This window comes from Dermacentor andersoni, chromosome 1 (genome assembly GCF_023375885.2).
Source record: "Dermacentor andersoni chromosome 1, qqDerAnde1_hic_scaffold, whole genome shotgun sequence".
NCBI classification, from domain to species: Eukaryota; Metazoa; Arthropoda; class Arachnida; order Ixodida; family Ixodidae; genus Dermacentor; species Dermacentor andersoni.
In genome coordinates, this window is record NC_092814.1 from 291733933 (window position 1) to 291753934 (window position 20002).

The window sequence follows — 20002 nt, forward strand, 5'->3', positions numbered from 1 at the left end:
TGAGGCAAGTGCTAAATAATAAAACACACACATGGACCCAAATTGGGCGAACTAGAAGTATACGAAAGTATAAGTACGTTAAGCAAGAGCCAACATTGTTTCATAGGGAAAATTCTCAGTAGCACTCTCCATATACATAACAGGGCAGGCTGTTCATGGCTGTAGCAGCATGGCAAAAGGCTCAGGTGGAAACGGCAACAGTGCGCATTCAGCTAGCTGGTCCCTTCAGCTAACATCAAAAACTTTGAATGAATAACAAGTTGTCAAAATATTTATAGTTCATTATTCAAGAAAGCATAACAATGCATATTATGCAAGGTTGCAATTTTTCTCACGGCCATGCACCTAAATTCTTTTATTTTTTCATTAACAGCAACTTCCGATCCTATATTTTCATTGTTACATGTTAAACTGAAAATCTGCGGTTTTACATGACAAAGCCATGATGGGACCATGTGGCGCGCCGTAGTTGGGGACTCCGGATTAATTTCGACCACATGTGGTTCTTTAACGCGCCATTAATTTAAATTCCCGCGTGCTTTTGATTTCGCCTCCAAATAAATGCGGCCGCTGCAGCCGCCAATTGCCGCCGCGGCCTATGAAAGCGCATGGCCATATGCCACTAAACCAGGGGTGGGTCATTGCTTATTGTGCAATTTCTGTTGCGAGAACATTCGTAGATTGTTCAGACATTTGTACTTACTTGCGTTCTTTTGCTGTGTTTGTCTGGTTATTTTGTTTGTATCGTGAATTAAGATATTCCAGATGCTCTGCCATATAAGAACGGATCGGCGCTTTCCTCTCCCGACGGCTTCCCCGTGCCCCGAGACTCTCCTCAAATTTACGACTCTGGTTGGGCTTGCCGTGGGGGGATGTCTCGGCGGGGAAGGTGGGTCTGTGGGAAGCTGTGAGAGCGGACAGAGGCAGAACGACTCGAGAGAGATGGTGCGCAAGTACCTTATAACGGTCGATCTGACGAGATCTTAATATGTTAAAGGAAGTTTCCTTACTTGTATAAATGTAAATTGAAGAATAAGCGACAGTATATGCATCAAACGGCAGTGCCTTCCTGAACGATCATCAACGCAACAACGATTAGGTATTTTAACAAAAAATATTGGTCCCAAAACTCGGGAACGGATTAACCAAGGCCGTAGTGAACCACCTGCCGGACCCGACAACGATTCACTGAACAACGAGGATAGATAAACAGAAGAAAAAAACGTAAAGTCATCCAAGCTCAAGTGGCGCGTTTCCCGAAAGAAGCGGACGAACTTCTGCATGGGCACCACTTCTCCTATCAGTCTGGAAGAGGTGAGTGCTCTTATAAAACGTCTACGGCTTGCCGAGCAGCAACTAAAGGGTGTAGAAGTTGCGATAGAGTCTCATCTCAGAGAAGAGGACGCAGAAAGTGAATTCGAAACGATTTTCTAATACAGTGATAAGATCACAACTTATATTGGCAAACTAGAATATAGAATGCAGTTGTGCTCTCAACAGACGGAAACGAAAAGTGCCAGCCAAAACAAACCAACGATTCAAGAGACTCCAGCCTCGCGAATTCAAAGAACGAAGCTCCCGAAGTTGGAGCTACTTAAGTTTGACGAAAGTAGAAACAACTCGCAACCTTTCTTGGTGCAGTTTGCGGTCGCTATTCACAAGAATCCCGAGTTCAGTAATATCGACCGATTCAACTATTTAAAAGCTCTGCTCATTGGAGAAGCTGCCGCAGTTATTGCCGGACTACAGGCGACTTCAGAGTGCTACGCTCATGCCATCGACCTCCTGCAGAAACACTTCGGGGACCCTTCGGGCTTTGATACAGGACCACATGTAACGCCTGACTTTAGTAAAGCCAGTAACTTCTGCAACAAATGTGCGTGATTTATGCCATATATTAGATTGCATTCGAGTGCACGTGAGAGGTCTGCAAGCCCTGGGCGTTGGAGAGGAATTCTACGAAGCGATAGTCTACCCTGGGCTACTCCGCGCACTCCCACGGGAGTTCGTTTTGAACTACCACCGATCACGGGCAGAGAAAAAACAGGAACAGCGCGAGACCTCAGCTGAGGATGACAACGCTTCGTGAACGACTTCACCTTCGTCAGAATCATGCCACCGAGTGCCACTTCGTCATCTACTCTGTTTCTTCGAGCTGGAACTGGAGAGCCGAGAACGAACCCTAGAGGACCGGCCGGACGACACCAGCCTTAAATCACCTCCAAAATATCACACAAAAACGCCGCATCGAGGAAATGCCCGCACCTCGTCCGCAGCAGCATTGCGTGGCCCCGCATCAGGCACGGAGTGCAAACTCTCTGACTCAAAGGCCCACACAAGCCAAGAGTGCGATGCCAAATTAGATATAAAGAGAAGAAAGCAATTCTTACAGAAAAGGAAAGTTGGTTTCGCTGTATGAAGCATGGACGTTTTTCAAAGACTTGAAGAATCAAGGTTTCCTGCAAGAGATTTTAACGGAGACATGCAATTACGATGTGCAATCCTGCTTTCAACAGTGCCGCACAGGCACATGTAACTATCGAAAAGAATGCAGAACAGGTCACTCTGCATGTCTCAGAAACTGGCGAAAACCCCCTGACTAGAACAGTACTGACGCCAACCTTCACAGCAGTGGCCAAGGGGACGAATAAAAGGAAAGTTTGAAGGGTACTGTTTGACAGTGGTAGCCAACGGACATTCGTAACCGAAGCATGCTCCAGAACGTTCGGATGCAAATTACTCTGCACTGAAGCACTATCAGTCGGAGTTCTTGGATGAACGTACAGCCAACGCACGTTCCGCAGGGTTGTAGTGTGCCGTGTTAGTGCAGAAAGCGACAGAGCATACAAGGTCGAGACGTTAGAAACTACTTCGATATGCGAGCAAGTCATTTCTTGTCTTAATGAAGAAATCAAAGCAACCCGTGTCGAGCTTTTACTGCCAGTAGGCGACGATTCCCCGCAGGGTACGAATCCCATAATCGAGGTGTTAGTTTGATCGGACCATTTTTGGGATTTCCTCACGGGGAAAGTAAACAGGCTAAACGGTGCTTTGACAGCACTGGAGACAGTGTTTGGGTGGGCACTTCAAGGGAAAGCCCTTAGCAGGTGCCCTAAAATTAACTGCAGCCATACATTTGCTTTAAAGACGACTATTGCAGATCGAGAAACAGTGACTATATTGAAGTCTTCTGGGAGCTTGAAAGTATCGGAGTGTCCCATTCGTTGTAAACCAATTCAGATGAGTGCACAGTCAAGGAATTTTTCGACGGCATCAAAAGTGTGAACGGGCGCTATGAGATCAGACTGCCGTGGAAAAAAGAACTGGAACTTGCAGACAATCGCGTTGTTACGCAGAAGCGGGTCCGCCAACTGACCAAGCAGCTATTGAGAGCACTAAACCTGCTGCATGAGTACGACAACGAAATGAGGCGATTATTTTCTGAAGGCGTAGCCGAAAGTGCACCGGACCCTAATGACTGTCAGCGCAGTTATTACATGCCTCATCAGCCAGTACTCCGTGAGAGAAGTACAACGACCAAGCGGCGCATCGTTTCTGAGGCGTCATCGCATGGCGCAATGCCAAGTCTGTTAACCGAAATCTGGACAATGGACCTGACCTAAATCCTGACCTCGTCCATGTGTTGCTTAATTTTTGATGTTACAAAGTGGCACTCGTTCGCGACGTGGAAAAGCCCTTTCTTCAGATTGGCGTTCAGCACGATGAGCGAGATGCGGTGAGGTTTCTGTGGTTCGCGGAAAAACCCAAAAATAGCAGGCCACTTCCTGAGCTCGCAGTCTTCAGGATGGCAAGAGTGCCATTTGGAACCACATCAAGCCCCCTTCTTCTGGCAGCGACGCTTCAACATCATTTTGCACCGTCGAAGCAAAGCTATACGGAAACAGTGGCCAGTTTGCAACAGTGCGTCTACGTGGACGACTTACAGGTCTTACTTGCGGCTCTGCTACCGACGCAGAGAGGCGACGAAAATCCACGAAGGGCCAATAGCAACTTTGAGGCAGACTAGAGCGCACTAGCTCATGTCGACCTCTCTGTCTTTCCTATCAATAAATTCTATTCATTCTATTGAGGCAGCGTCTATGCGCCTCCACAAATCGGGGTCTAATAGTGATAAGATGACGGAGCTGTTCGCTCGTGAAAACCCCGATGGGGGTTCGTTGGGCGAAGCACCAAACCTGCCGAAGGTGCTTGGCCTTACGTGGGATCTAAGAGTGGATTCTTTAACTCTTTTCTGACACTCTAATCGACTTCGCTAAGGCGCATGTCAACACGAAATGTTTCGTGCTACGGACGCCTGCACGTCTGTATGACCCTCTGGGGCTCCTTTCCTCATATACGATGAGTGCCAAGGCTATTTTCCAAGAAATATGGAAAGAAAATCTGTCGTGGGACAAGCCCCTGCGACACCACATCGCCAGACCAAAACGACTGGATCATACGGTGCGACGGGGTTACTTGTCTTCGTGAAATCAAGGTCTAGCGCTGAAGGGAAATCGACGCGTCGAACGCTACATATTATGTTTAGGCCAGCTCCAAAGCTCACGTGGCGTTTAGCTCTGCACAGAGACCGAAACTGACACACACCGCTGGATGCTGCTGGCTAAATGTCGTGTAGCGCCGCAGAAAACGATCACACTTGCTTGTGTAGAGCTGATGGCAGCGTTGCTAGCGTCCCGACTCTGCCAATTTGTGCAGTCGCATCTCAAATTGCAAAGAGATAATTTCTACCTGTGGACTGATTCTATGATTGCCCTAAGCTGGATCCGAGTGGATGCATCGAGAAGGAGGGAACTTGTGCGAAAGCGCGTCACAGAAATTCAACACCAGCGCCGTGGCATGGCGACAATACGACGACGTTTCTGTCCATCGAATATGACACACGACGAGTGGCACGCTGTTCTGCTGCCCAAGCGACATTGGGACACCGTGCTACATGTGCAGCGGGCCCACCGACTTCTCCGCGCCGGCGCCAGATACATAAAAATAATGTAAATAAAAGTACTGAATTGTGCATGGACGCCAGTTGGTGAAAAGTGTTGTGCGGTCATGTGTGGTGCGTAAGAGTTTCAGTTCCACGAGTATTAACACTGCGACAGAACTGCTCCCACCTGACTGGACCACTAAGGCGGACTCTTTTGAGGTGGTCAGTATTGACTTCGCCGGCCACCTTTTTGTGAAGGAAAGAAAAATGTGCAAGTGAAATCGTACGTTGTATTTTTTACGTGCGCAGTGACTAGGGCCGCGCATCTCTAACTCGTAAACAACATGACTACTGAGAGCTTTTTGCAGGTCTTCCGTCGTTTTGTGTCGCGTAGTGGGCTCTGCCAAATCATTTACTCAGACAACGCAGTCACGATTTAAGCACGCTTCAAGGGAGCTCGCACTTTGGAAAGTTCGGCGGCACTCGGAGGCACTGAGTTATTTTGCTAATGCTAGAATAAAGTGGAAATTTATCGTACAGCATGCACCATGGTGGGGAGGTTTGTACGAACGGCTAGTCCGCAGCGTAAAAACTACTGTGAAAAAGCTCATCGGTCGCCAGTGTCTTGACTTTATTGAGCTGTTGACAGTACTAGCCAAGGTGGAAGCAGACAAATTCCATACCCCTGACCCACGTACCAGACGACCCAAACGACGGCGCCCCGCTAACACCGGTCAGTTTCCTTACTGGCAGACGTCTCACGGCCCTGCCAGGAACTGAAACCCGAGCGCTGGGTTCGAACGCATCTTCCCTTCCAGTGTTTTAGAAGAAGCGAAAGCAGAGGCGTAAAGCGTTCTAGCAAGCCTGGCAACATGAGTATCTACGACAGCTGCGCTCAGCCTATGCGTCTCAACAAACTAGATCCGAGAGACCCAAAATCGGAGACGTAGTCTTGGTACTGAAAAAATATTGCGCGCCTTCTACGAAAACACGAGGTCATTTGCTTTCTTTTCCCCGAGCGAGGCGGGAATGTCCGCTCATGTGGCCAGGATACCACACGGCAAACTTGTGAGGCGCCCATTTCAGCACTTACAGCCGCTGGAGATTCCTGAACCATTGAATGAACGAGCTCATTCGGAAGGGCAGTGTTGAGACATTTCTACTCACTTAGTGTTCTTTTGTTGGATTTGTCTGGTTATTTTGTCTGTATCGTGAAATGAGATACTCCAGGTGCTCTGCCGTAAGAATAGATCGGCGCTTGCCTTCGCGGACGGCTTCCCCGTGCCCCGAGACTCTCCTCAAATTTATGACTCTGGTTGGGCTTGCCGTGGGGGACGTCTCGGCGGGGTAGGCGGGACTGTGCGAAGCTGGGAGAGCGGGTGGAGGCAGAACGACTCGACCACCGCAGGGGCGTCAGCAGGCGTTTGGTGTGTTGCCACACCACGTACCCGAGTAAACGAGGGTTGGACTCTCCCGCGTGTAGTCGTGCGCGGCTTAGCCATGTTTGGGAAAAGGGGGATCGGGGGGTTGAGCCAATGCTGGGCGCTTGGACCTTGAAGGCCCCCCGGCGGAGGCAACACACCTCTTTAGCCTCTGTTTCTCATAGACGGCACCTCCAGACTGACCCTTCTGGAGGAAATCGGCAGTCACCTTTTCCCGTCCCTCTCTTCGATTTTTTCTTTCTCTCTCACTCTCCCATCTTTCCTGGCTTCTAGTCACTTCTTCTCCCATCCAAATTTCCGGGCGGCAAGGGTTAACCTTGTGTGGGTAATCAGCCTAGATTACAGCACGTTTGGTTATAGCAGTGATGTACTTCTGACGCGTACACAACCTACACTTACGTCGTCACGTACCCTAGTTGGGCTCGTTGGTGGGTGGCAGGCATCACTGCTGAACATAATACTACATACTATGGAATCAAGTTATCCTTCAATTCCTGATCGCCCCGGAGGAAGAAGAAGAAGTCGACCTGTGCGGATGTGGAATTTTCGGCTCCCGCTTCTGTACACGTTTTCGGACTGATTTATGTGATTCCTAGCAACGAAATGTGCACTATTCGACGCACTTTCTTCTAAGGAACACGCCGATGTCCGATTTTTCTTCCGGTCAGTGAACTCTTTTCAATTTCCGAGACGTTTTAGTTCAAACCACGCTGCGGCTCAGCTAGCCCTACCCGACTAGGCCCATCGCCGGGGTCGAGGAGCGAGCAGGCCCAGGCCTCGCTCGTACGTGTGCGCGGCAGGATGCCCGCTATGGAGACCGTCGTAGAGGGAGAGGACATCTCCCAAGAAGAAGCGAATCGCCCAGGCTGGGCGACGGCCATGGGTAGAAACAAGAAGGCCAAACCGGGACCGACCGTTCCGGACCGAGGCAACGAGGGACGAGCAGAGACGAAGGGCGGCCGCCGCACGGCTGGCCCGCAGAGCGCGATCAAGCGCCTCGTCGCCGCATCGAGGCTCCCCCGGCTACCGAGGGACCACATTCGCATCATAGTGAGGCCGAGAGACGGCCTCGACGTGAAAAAAGTGAGTCAGATTCGCCTGGCGCAAGCACTAGCAATGGCGGCCTCGCTCCCGCCGAACGAGACCGAGGAAGACATCGTTTGTCCGAACGCAACCCAGAACATTCTCGTCGTGTCCACGCCGACTGAGAAGAACGCCAACGCATACGCCGGAATTCACAAGCTTCACCTAAGAGAAGGCGCATACAATGTGGCCGCATACATTGCGGCGCCGGACAACACGTGCAAGGGGGTCATCAGAGGAGTGGACCCCGAAATCAACGAGGCCCAGCTTCAGGCCATGATCGTCAACCAAAGAAATCCCAAGGCCTTGGAAGCCAAGCGGATCAAAAACACCTCGACGGTGGTAGTGCTCTTCGACGGCATGAAAGTGCCGAACTATATCATGTGTGGCGTAAGCCTAATACGCTGCACGCTATACAAGCGGCAAAACGACGTGTGCTACGGGTGCGGTGACTTGGGCCACAGAGTCGACGTGTGTCCAAATCCTCACAAGAAAAGGTGCCGCGGCTGCGGAGTCAACGACCCGGCTGAAGACCACCAGTGCTCGCCCAAGTGCGCCCTTTGCGGGGGCCAACACCCGACGGCGGACAACAAGTGCAAGCAACGATACCAAATCCCTTACGTCGTGCGGCGCAGGAGGCGCCGACGCAGAAATGCCAAGAAATCGCGGCTGCAAAGCCAGCCGCAACAGGTGGAAGGTAGATCACGCGATTCCAGCGTGACAAGCGCCCCCAGACGGGGACGTTCGACAACGCCGACACTACGACAGCGCAGCCGATCGAGAGGCCGTTCCCTCTCCAGGGGGCGCTCCCGCTCCCAAGTGCGCATTCAAGAGGGGCCGACCTGGGCGGACCGGGCCAGGCCAAAGCCGCAACCGAAATCACAATCAAAGGTAACGCAGGTAGCATTGCCAAAGCATAACAAGGAAGACCCTAGAATAGCTCAGCTAGCGGAAGAAAACGCGCGCCTCAAAGAGGAGATCAAGAAAATGAGGGCGGATTTCGAATCGTTTCGGAAACAAGGTTCCACTTCTCAGCCAGCCGAACAGCAGCAGCAGGTGGCGCAAAGTACACCGACCCCGCAAGGGGAGCAGTCTGTTCGCTCGGTCAAACGCAGGGCCCCTCCCCTGACGGAGGAGGGAAACCTGGCGGAACACGAGTCCAGCAGCATCCTATTGGGAATTAAGCAGTCGATTAGCTCTTTGCAGCTAATGGTCCAGCAACTAGCGGAAAGCATAGTAGCGCTCGCGGCAAGAGTGACGCGCATCGAAGCACACATGGCGCCTGCAGGTGCTAAACAAATCCAATTTTTCAATCATGGCGAACAATCCAACTAGAGAGCTGGTCGTGTGGCAGTGGAATTGCGCTAGCATCAAAAAGCGCAAGGCTCCGCTGCTACAGTTCGTTGCCTCACAGGCGGACAAACCGCACGTCATAATCTTACAAGAAACTTTGGGTAGCGAGGTGACCTTGCCCGGCTACCGGGTCGCCTCGTCGAAATTCGAACAGGGTAGGCGCGGAGTGGCAACGCTTGTCGCGAACAAATGCTCTTTCCAGGAACGAGATTTCAAATTAGGCAACGCGAAAGCGGAGGTAACCGCGATCGAAATCATACCGAACAGTTGGCTGAAAAACAGCGTATTCGTAGTGAACGTGTACAGCCCGCCGTCTGACCGCAAACAATCGTTCACGTCGATAATAACGAAGGCGGCCTCAATGGCCAGGGGGGCCCCGCTAATAGTGGCAGGAGATTTTAACGCGCCCCACGGAGCCTGGGGTTATGCAAGGCCAATGCCTAAGGGAGAACGGCTATTGGAGGCAGTCACTATGTGCTCGCTAGAGCTGGTGACCGACCCCCGCTATCCAACTCGACTAGGCACGTCGGTGGCGCGGGACACGACGCCCGACCTGACCTTCGTCAAGAACGTGCGAGGGGCCGAGTGGCGCAACCTGCACGAGAACCTCGGCAGCGACCACTGCATACTGGCAGTGACGATCCCCGTCAAGGCGGCACCACCGAGAGAATTTAAGGTCACCGACTGGGACGCCTTCCGCAAAATAAGGAAGGAAGACAAAAGCGAATATGCGGACCTAGACAGCCTTTTTAGAAGGCTCAAAGAGGACGTTGGCACCGCGACGAGGGTTGTCCAAACTGAACTGAACGTGGAAAGGATGGACGCGAGATTGGCACACCTATTAGAGGCAAAGAATTCCATCACGGCCAGGTGGAAAACGCAAAGACTAAATCGCAGACTGCGAAAGAAAGTAGCGGCACTAAACCGGGAAATCGAAGCGCACTCGATCGAGCTTTCCAAGCAACAGTGGAACGAGGTGTGCGCGTCGGTAGACGGACAAATGAGAACCGGGCGCAAATGGAACCTCCTAAAGAAACTGTTAGACGACAAGCAATCCAAAGGCAATCAGAGATTGGCAATTGATAGGATTTTACACAAACAAAAGGAGCAGGGCAAAACGGAGAGCGAGTTCCTAAAGGAGCTGGCCGAGACGTATCTACCACTGGGCCCGTCAGGCGATGGCGACTATCCACAATACGCCGGCACAGAGGTCGAAGAACTCGACGCGCCCTTCACGGAATCGGAAATTTGGGATGCCTTACAAGGCCTCAACGGACGCTCCGCGACGGGCCCTGATGGGGTCTCGAATAAACTGTTAAGAAACCTAGACGGAAAGTCGGTCGACAAGCTCACCGAAGAAATAAACAGAGCGTGGGAAACGGGACAAGTACCAGAGGCCTGGAAAGAGGCTTCGGTCATACTAATACCGAAACCCGGTAAACCACTTGCGGCGGAGAACATGCGGCCAATATCGCTGACCTCGTGCGTAGGCAAGACGGCGGAACATGCCATACATAACCGAGTATCGCGGTACATAGAGAGAGAGGGCCTCTTCCCACATAACATGGTGGGCTTCAGACCGGGCCTCTCCACACAGGACGTAATGTTACAACTCAAAAAGCACATAATCGACGGCATAACCAGAGACACCAGGGGCATACTGGCCCTGGACCTAACGAAAGCGTTCGACACGGTGAAACACAGATTTCTAATGGAAACGATCTCGGTGATGGGGCTCGGCCGGAAATTCCACTCTTACATAGGCTCCTTCCTCAGAGACAGGAAAGCCACGATCAAAATAGGACAGGCCACGTCCGATTGTTACACGCTGGGCGCGAAGGGCACCCCACAAGAGGCGGTGCTCTCCCCGCTATTATTCAATCTAGCATTGAAAGGGCTCTCGGACCGGCTGACGAGAGTGACCAACGTCAATCACGCCCTATACGCAGACGATATTACGGTGTGGTGCCCGGGAGGGTCCGACGCAGAAGTCGAGCGGGCTCTTCAAGAGGCGCTGGACACAACGGAAGAGTACCTGAAGGAAACGGGACTCCGTCTGTCACCCAGCAAATCGGAACTGTTGCTCTACAGGCCCTCGAAACAAGGCATGAGGAATTTGACGCCGATCGATCAAATACCAATCAAATTACGCACGAGTGACGGCCAGCCGATCCCCAGAGTGGACACTATAAGAATCTTGGGGCTGCTAATTGAGGCTAAAGGCGGTAACACGCAAACGGTCATGAGACTCACGTCCAAAACGGAGAACATGCTCCGGCTGATCCTCAGGGTGACCAACCGCAGGGGAGGGCTCAGCGAGAGCAATCTCATCAGACTTTACCACGCCTTCCTCATGAGTCACGTAAATTACGTAGCCTCGGCGCTAAAATGGACCAAGAGAGACGCGGCCAAGATAGACACACTGATGCGCAAGAGCATCAAGAGGGTTCTAGGTCTTCCGATCAGTACAAGCACGGAGCGGCTCGATCGGCTAGGGGTCCACAATACGCTAGCAGAAATCATCGAAGCACAGACCAAGGCACAGGTCGTGCGGCTGTCCACCACCAGGGCCGGCAGACGCATCCTAGAAGAAGCAGGTATAAATGCCGAGGCAGAGTGCAACGCACGCAGCGTCGCGCTCAGCGCGGCGGCCAGGGGCACTTTCAAGGTAGAACCGCTTCCGAGAAACGTCCACCCGCAATTCAACGAGGGGCGCCGAAAGGCGAGGGCCCGAGCACTGCTGAAATCGACCGCCAGCTGTCCGGGACTGGCGGCATTTGTAGACGCGGCCCAGTACGGGCGCAGCGACCGGTACGCGGCCGTCTCGATACGCTGGGATGGTACGATCATCAACGCAGCATCGGTCAAGGGGGTTACGTCCGAGGTGGCCGAACAGGTGGCAATAGCCATGGCAATGAGGGACCCCGAACGTCCATACGTATACACAGATTCGCGATCGGCGGCCAGAGCATTCGCCTCGGGCTCGATATCGCGGAAAGCAGCGGCCGTCCTCGGCAGTGAGGGAGCCGCGGGTCATCACATCCTCAAATGGTTTCCAGCCCACATGGGGGCCGACGTGCACCCCGACTTTCCCAACGCCAACGAGCTGGCACACGGACGCGCGCGAGGACTCACGCACCGCGGCGATCGTGGCGAGCGAAGTGGCGGGGAGGGAGGGGAGCACCGAGACCCGCTGCTCACCTTCAACGAACTAACAACACATTATCAGCTGTCGAGGAGGACCTTCCCGCTCCCCCACGCTAAACTTACTAGACCACAGTCATCTATATTCAGAATGCTGCAAACAAGGTCGTTCCCCTCGAGAGGCAGAATGAGCCTTTATTCACCGGACGTAGAGCCGCAATGTCCGGATTGCGGCGAATCGTACTGCTCGCTATCGCACATGCTTTGGCAATGCTCCGCGTTAAGCGGCACCGTGTTCAGCAAAGAAGAAGACTGGATGGACGCCCTGCGAAGCGACGACCACCAGACCCAGCTTCGGGCCGTCCAGAGGGCTCACGAAAGGGCGGAGGCTCACGGGCTTCCCGTCCCAACGTGGGTGCGGCCCGCGACCCCTGCCGACCACTAAACCAAGAGTGGGTGGGAAGGGGTTCCTCAGGACCCAATAAAGTTCTTTCCTCCTCCTCCTGATCGCCCCCCTCAGCAAAGGGGGCGCATCGATGCAACACTTTACTTTTTCGCCCAACCTAAAGTAACATTCCCTAAGTTCTACGTTGTGCATTGTGAAAATCCAGACAAGACTGTTAAAAATTAAATTATGGGGTTTTACGTGCCAAAACCACTTTCTGATTATGAGGCACGCCGTAGTGGAGGACTCCGGAAATTTCGACCACCTGGGGTTCTTTATCGTGCACCTAAATCTAAGTACACGGGTGTTTTTGCATTTCGCCCCCATCGAAATGCGGCCGCCGAGGCCGGGATTCGATCCCGCGACCTCGTGCTCAGCAGCCCAACACCATAGCCACTGAGCAACCACGGCGGGTGACAAGACTGTTCGAACAATCTCACGGTTTCTCTAGTCGAAATCTCTCACTGAAACAAAGGGCCAGGCTGCGAAGCAACGAAGATGGCTAGTGGTGGCTTGCTGCTTGAGCTGAGTGATAAAACACAGTACAGCAAGCTGATTTCGGGGCGATTATGGACAACCCTGTCTCCATTTCTCCTCACCGCTCACTTAACGCAGTCCATGGAGTAATATCTGAACAAGACCTTTTGGACCTAACTGAAACAGAACTGCTTGAAGGATGGAAGGAGCACGATGTAATCACTGTGCAGAGAATTAAATTCAGACGCGATAAGAAAGACATACCAACAAACCCCCAATTCTGACCTTCACCATGAGTAACCTGCCATAGTCCATTGAGACCGGCTATACTGAGATCCGTGTGAGACCGTATATACCGAATCCCCGCCGTTGTTTTAAATGTCAAAGGTTTGGCCACGGCTCACAGAGCTGCCGTGGTTGGCTGACGTGTGCTAAATGTGGAGCGAATGACCACCCTGCAGATGGCTGTCAAGGCGAACTTCACTGTGCTAACAGCGATGGAGGGCACGCCGCATACTCGCGGTCATGTCCCAAATGGAAACAAGAAAAATAAATTCTAGCGCTTAAGGTAAAACACATCTCTTCCAAAGAAGCGCGTAAGTGTTCTTCCTTTGTTGAGCACACAACTTATGCCGATGTGATGTGTCAGGGGGCGGCACCACTATACGGCCAAAGGCGGCTGCTAAGATCACTAGCTGTGAGCTTGCAGTGCCGCCACCCGCACCCTAATTCACCGAACCCTAAAAGAGGGAAGCTGACCGCTGAGTCAGTGACTCCCGAAACCCCGCGAGAGTAGGCCCGTGGCGTGTGACACACTGCCGCTCGGGCGGGCGTCTAGTGCCTCACAGGAGGCGATGGAGGCGGTGCCTCACAGGAGGCTCTTCGGCGTCAACAGCACCGAAGGATCGGCGTGCCTCGTTAAAGCACGCCAAGACAGGAAAACTCACAAGTTACTGCGCCTATGAAAGGCCCAGTAACATAGCTGTGCAATGTTGAACACAGAACCATTTGTTCCAGCTACAGTGGCTGCACAAATGTTATAATGGAATGTCAGAAGACTTTGTCATAATCTAAACGTCGTAAAATAACTCTTATATGAATGCCAACCAAAAGTGTTCTGTGTTCAAGAAACACACTTAAGAACCTGCCACACAAATGTTCTTAAACAGTTCATAGTATTTCGAAAAGACTGCGATAACTGTCTTGCCCCCTCCGGTGGAGTGGCTGTAATTATAGGTAAATTAGTTGCTGGTCAACATCTAAATATTCATGCATCTCTTGAAGCCGTAGCAGTCCGTGCCATACTGTTTAACAAGTTGGTAATGGTTTGCTCTTTACACATCCCTCCTAATAATAATTTAACTATGGTTGAGCTTGAGAACCTGATAGACCAGATTAAGGAACCCTACATAATACTCGGAGACCTAAACGCACACAACGCGCTTTCGGCCGACCTGCGCTGCGACTCGAGAGGACGTCTCATAGAAAATGTTGCCATTTAAACTGGGGCATGTCTTTTGAACAAAAAGTACCTACATTTCATAGCTCAGCACACCATACATTTTCTTCAGTTGATCTTGCCATAGGTTCCTCATCCCTACTGCCATATCTAGAATGCAATGTCATAAAAAATCCTTACGGAAGTGACCATTTCCCGCTGTTTCTCACCCCTGGAGATACGCTTGATCCCCTGGCCTACCCGAAGAAATGGAAATTTAATACAGCCAACTGGTGGAAATTTAGAGAACTCTCCCTTCTCTCATATGACACAATCAGACACCTAGCAATTGAGGAGGTGGATGCATTTCTAACTGAATATATAATAAATGCGGCCCTAGAGTCCATACCGAAAACAGGACGCACTCGAGCTAATACCAAGCCATGGTGGAACCGTGAGTGTCAATTAGCCAGAAAGAGGCAACATAAGGCCTGGGGTAAGCGTTCGCGTTACCCCAATACAGAAAACATAACCGCTTTCAAGCGAGCACAGGATAGTGGAAGGCACATCCTGCGTGAGGAAGCTGGAGAAGCTATATATCACGCATAGCTTCATATATATGAAGATAAAAAGGTCTATGTGAGGCCGCCAAAGTTTGAGGGCCAAGATCCTAGCCCACTCCCATTGGTAAATAATCTAGGCAACACACTGGAACAAGCTGACACACTAGACAACTGACACGCAATGTCTGCTATCACTCTTCAATACCCTTCTGAGGTCCCAAATAGACTATGGCAGCACAGTATTTCAGTCAGCGACTAAAACAACGTTAAAGATGCTTGACCCCATACACCATTTAGGCATTCGGTAACCACTGGTGCTTTTCGGACCAGCCCTGTTCGATGCCTCTATGCAGAGTCCTATCAATGGCCCTTAGAGTATCAAAGAACGTACTAAGGAATCACATATGCTTTGAACATAATAAGCTCAGAGGGAACACCCGTGCAGAACCCTAATGGATGATCGAACATCGGAACAGCTGTACGCGAATAGGCCATCATTAGCTCAGCCGTTTGCTTTGGCTGTCAGAACTGTTGCCGACAAATTGGGGCTTAGTTTCTCAGAGCTCCACAAAACTGGACCTAGTGATCTCATTGATCCTTGGTGCCTCCGCGCAATTCGGTGCGACATGTCTTTTAAAGCGCTTGACAAGAAAAAAGTGCCACGCAAGGCTATTATGCAACACTTCTTATCACTGGTAGACAAGTACAACGCAACATCCTTTTTTACGGACGCCTCAAAGACGGCTAAGGTAGTCTGATGCGCTGCACATAGTCATTGCTATAATATTAGAAAAACTCTCAATAGAAACTGCAGCATATTCACTGCCGAAGCATATATTATTCGACTGGCTGTGGATCATATAGCATACAAAAACCTATTATCTACACAGATGCACTAAGTGTCGTAACTGCATTATCTGGGGGAAAGCTAGGGAATAACACTGTTTTTAATCACCTGCTGAAGCCCATTTATGATGCTTACAATGAAGAACATTGCCTTGTGGTATGCTGGGTACCGGGGTATTGCGGCATAACAGAAAACTAGGTGGCAGATCAGAATGCTAGAGAAGCTGGTCTACATGGTGGCATTGAAGTTACTAAGGTCCCTTACGTCCGTAAGCGGCTACGCCAGCACTGACAGAATCAGTGGGATAAAGAAACAGAAAACAAATTCCATGCAATAAAACTACGACTAGGCAAATTTTTCCAGCAAAAGCCACAAGACTAACAGAAACCACACTGTGCAAGCTACGTATCGGACACACATACCCAACACACATTTACCTATTAACAGGCACACAACCACCCATATGCGCAAAATATGGTGAAAAACTCACAGTCCGGTGCATCTCAATTGAATGTCCACGACGTCCCCATGCAAGAGTACAGCATTTTCAAGAATTTTGCACGCATAATATGCCATCTCACCTTGCATTATTTTTATCTCATGACACCATGTTTAGCGTCAGCAGAGTTTTTAAATGCCTTGTCAATATCCATTTTTTAACAATGTATACTACAACCCAAACCGCCATGCTCCATCACAGACGTGAGGAGCCTGAGGTGTTGAATGCCTCGAGGTCTCGCACCTTTTTGCAAGGTAAAAGTACTTTGCTGACGGCTTCGAGGCAAAATTTAGCGCTTATAATCACTAAAACTACAAATAATCTGTATACCACATACATAGCTGATAACATCTTACAAGTGATCGCTCACAGTCACCGAAATCTCTAACCCACGCACAGTTGAAATATCTGATATAATATTAACAGCAGTTTAGCTAGGCCTTTTATACCTTTATTACAGGAAACATTTGCCCCTTTATATAGCGCACTTCAACATGCTTACCATTCCGGTCTGATTATTGTTTTTATACTATGACTCGTTCAATATATCCCTATACTTACCCGCCGTGGTTGCTCAGTGGCTATGGTGTTAGGCTGCTGAGCACGAGGTCGCGGGATCGAATCCCGGCCGCGGCGGCCGCATTTCGGTGGGGGCGAAATGCGAAAACACCCGTGTACTTAGATTTAGGTGCACGTTAAAGAACCCCAGGTGGTCAAAATTTCCGGAGTCCTCCACTACGGCGTGCCTCATAATCAGAAAGTGGTTTTGGCACGTAAAAACCGATAATTCTTTTTCTTCCCTATACTTGGCGCTCTTTGGTCAAAGATGCCCTTGCGCAATTAAAACCCATCAATTAATTAGCACGACGCGCGGGAGCTGGTGTGCAAGTACCTTATAACAGCCGCTCTGACGAGATCTTAAGATGTTACAGGAAGTGCTCTTATTTGTATAACTGTAACTTCAAGAATAAACGACAGTATATACATCAAACGGAAGTGCTTTCCTGAACGATCGTCAACGACAACAACGATTAAGTATTACAACATAGATAGCTATTTAAGACGAACTGCGTCCCTCCAGCACTCTTCCCATGCGTGGTCAGTGCATTAAATCAAAGGCAGCAAGATATAGCTGCGGCGTGTATGTCATACTTCTGCTGCGCTTTGTGCCTCTCTTTGTGCGTTTCTGCTATCACAGCTTTATGATCATTGTCCTTTAACGAACACCGAATGATCTGGGTTATTAATCCTGCGTACCATGTTCTACAGTAATAAATGTACGTGAGTAATGTATGTACTCGGGCACCTGTATACGATGGACCGCATCAACGTTTTCATTTGTAATTGTGTCGCTGATTGTAGAGTGAGCCGCCGCAAGTGTACATTTACGAGGCACCCAGGAAGTAGGTAATGACACATCTTCGCCAGCGCGAGCGAAATTACAAGGCAATGTCTGCTCGGTAGGACGTCCACGCTGACTAAGTATGCCGCATAAACAAGACAATAAACAAGGACGCAGTTTCGCCCGAAAGGCGAAACATCGATTGCGATAGCAAATTGTTAGACAGCTATACGAAGTAAGGATAGTAGTTTTATCGGCGGTATGAACTTGGAAATATTCGCTTACTAACTAAATTAACAAGCATGGTGTCAGCGCGCTCAGGCCACCACGAACACATCACACTTGATGACCGCAGATACTCATTGTCGAAACGCTGGAGTGAGGAAGTGCGGCAGAAGCAGTGAGCGAAGTGACCTTAGTGCTGTCTATCGCTTCAATGCAAACTGAGTGACGAGAACACCGCACGCACATAGGTATGAGCCGTCTATAGACCGCTTTCAAGAGAAGGCGCGCGCGACTACGCGTGGCCGCGCAAAGTACGCAACTGATGCCGGAGTAGAACGCCGCCCCCCTCCCTTACGCGCTGCCTCCCCGCTTCCCTCGCTCCTCGTGTGAGATTGCGGTCGCGAAATATGCAGTTGCTGTCGGAGAACAACGCTGCCCCCCCCCCCCACCACTCCCTCCCATCCCCCCACGGCCTTCCGCGCGACGGAAGACGGCGATTTTCCTGTCAGACTCCCTCTTGCGCGCACCAGGTTGAGCAGCGATTACCGGCTCCCCTCGCGCGCTTTCACTCGCACATACAATATACGGCGCTCGGCGACAATGTTACCACCCTTGAACTTTATACGGAACATTACGGCGAACGGCGTCCCCCACGGCAAAAATGATCCTGGAGTGTCCATATTTATTTATTTTTATTTTTTATTTCAAGAAACCCCTAAAGGCCCTCACAACGAGGGTATTACATAGGGGGGTGACAAAAATTCAACAAACATATAGTAAAGCGTATTCAAGGACTAGCTATATCAATAAAATATGCAGACCCAAAGCATACACTGGAATCTGTGTAAACCTTTATCGAAGCGGGTAGTTACAGCTAAATGTGATGCTTACCTTAGGCGTGTGTAATTGCACGCTCCTTGTCCGCGCAAGCTCTCGCCTGCGTTCTAAATGCGCCTCGGTGAGTCCGAATCAAAACGCGCCAAGCGTCTCAACGCGCTTGTTTGCCCGTGAGGAGTTCGTAACTCGAAGGACCGCGCAGCGCCGTTCAATTGGACATTAATAATAATAACAATAATAATAATAATGATAATAATAATAATAATAACTTCTTTATTTCCATCAGTGATGAAGGAGACTGCGGGTCAAAGACTAGAGCCCGCAGCCTCCTTTACAAGGCAAACAGTCATTGAACAGGAGATATATATACATAGCAATGGACTACATGTCAAATATGCACAAAAAATAAAGGAACATACACAAATTTGTGAATGCGAAAGCATTCACAACTCATCAGTTCTTAGATGTTTTCAGATTTTCTTTTATTCTTTACAGTTCATTACTTAGATATTATCGAAAGTGAAAGAATCTGGCAAGTGAAAGAAGTTGATATGCTAAGATCCAGGCGTCGATGCGGACTGTCCGAGCATCGTAACCGGCGTTTTCTGGTTCTCCAGTTTTACTTTGTGCTACAGAAAGGCAAAAAAAGAAAGTAAGGATTAAGGAACCAGCCACACGAATGCGGAACCTTTAATGACGATGGGCTAGTGGGTACCTTCTAAATAAAGTATTCCAAAGCACGAAAGAATAACCGCCTTCTTTTCTGCAACTGGATAGATAAACTACGAAAAGTAAGTATCCGCGTTATTGTGTGTATTCCTCATACTTTACCATAGGTGACGCAAAATAGGCCATAATTTCGTGGCTTTCGTAGAACAGTTCGAGTTTACCACATAAAACGCAAGTTGCATTCGCATGTCACATAAATATTGAATTCCGTTGTAGGTTAAATACTTGCGCTCTTACACGCGTTTTTACTTTCATAGTTTTCTTGAATGGAAACATGGTCGACCGATCGCCATAATCACTTCCCCTTACGTGTTTGTCTCGTATATTTCCGCGTCAAGCAACGTGGTTAGCAGCAAGCCCGCAAGGCCAGGAAGACTAAGCTGCGTTCGTGGCAGAATTTTGCACGCACTTCCTCCTGCACCAACAGGTTCTCCTTTTCTGACAATTTTGCAAGGCATCCAGCCCCAACACATCGATTGCTGAGACGTCGATAAACGCAAATAAACACCCTCCGACTTCTGCCTAAACCAAGCACTCCGAAGATCTGCGAGCCAAAGTATGGTTTTACTGTGCGGGCAATTAATCTATGCACACACATTCACTCGCTTCTCGAAATATACCTTCGGTTTCCCAATC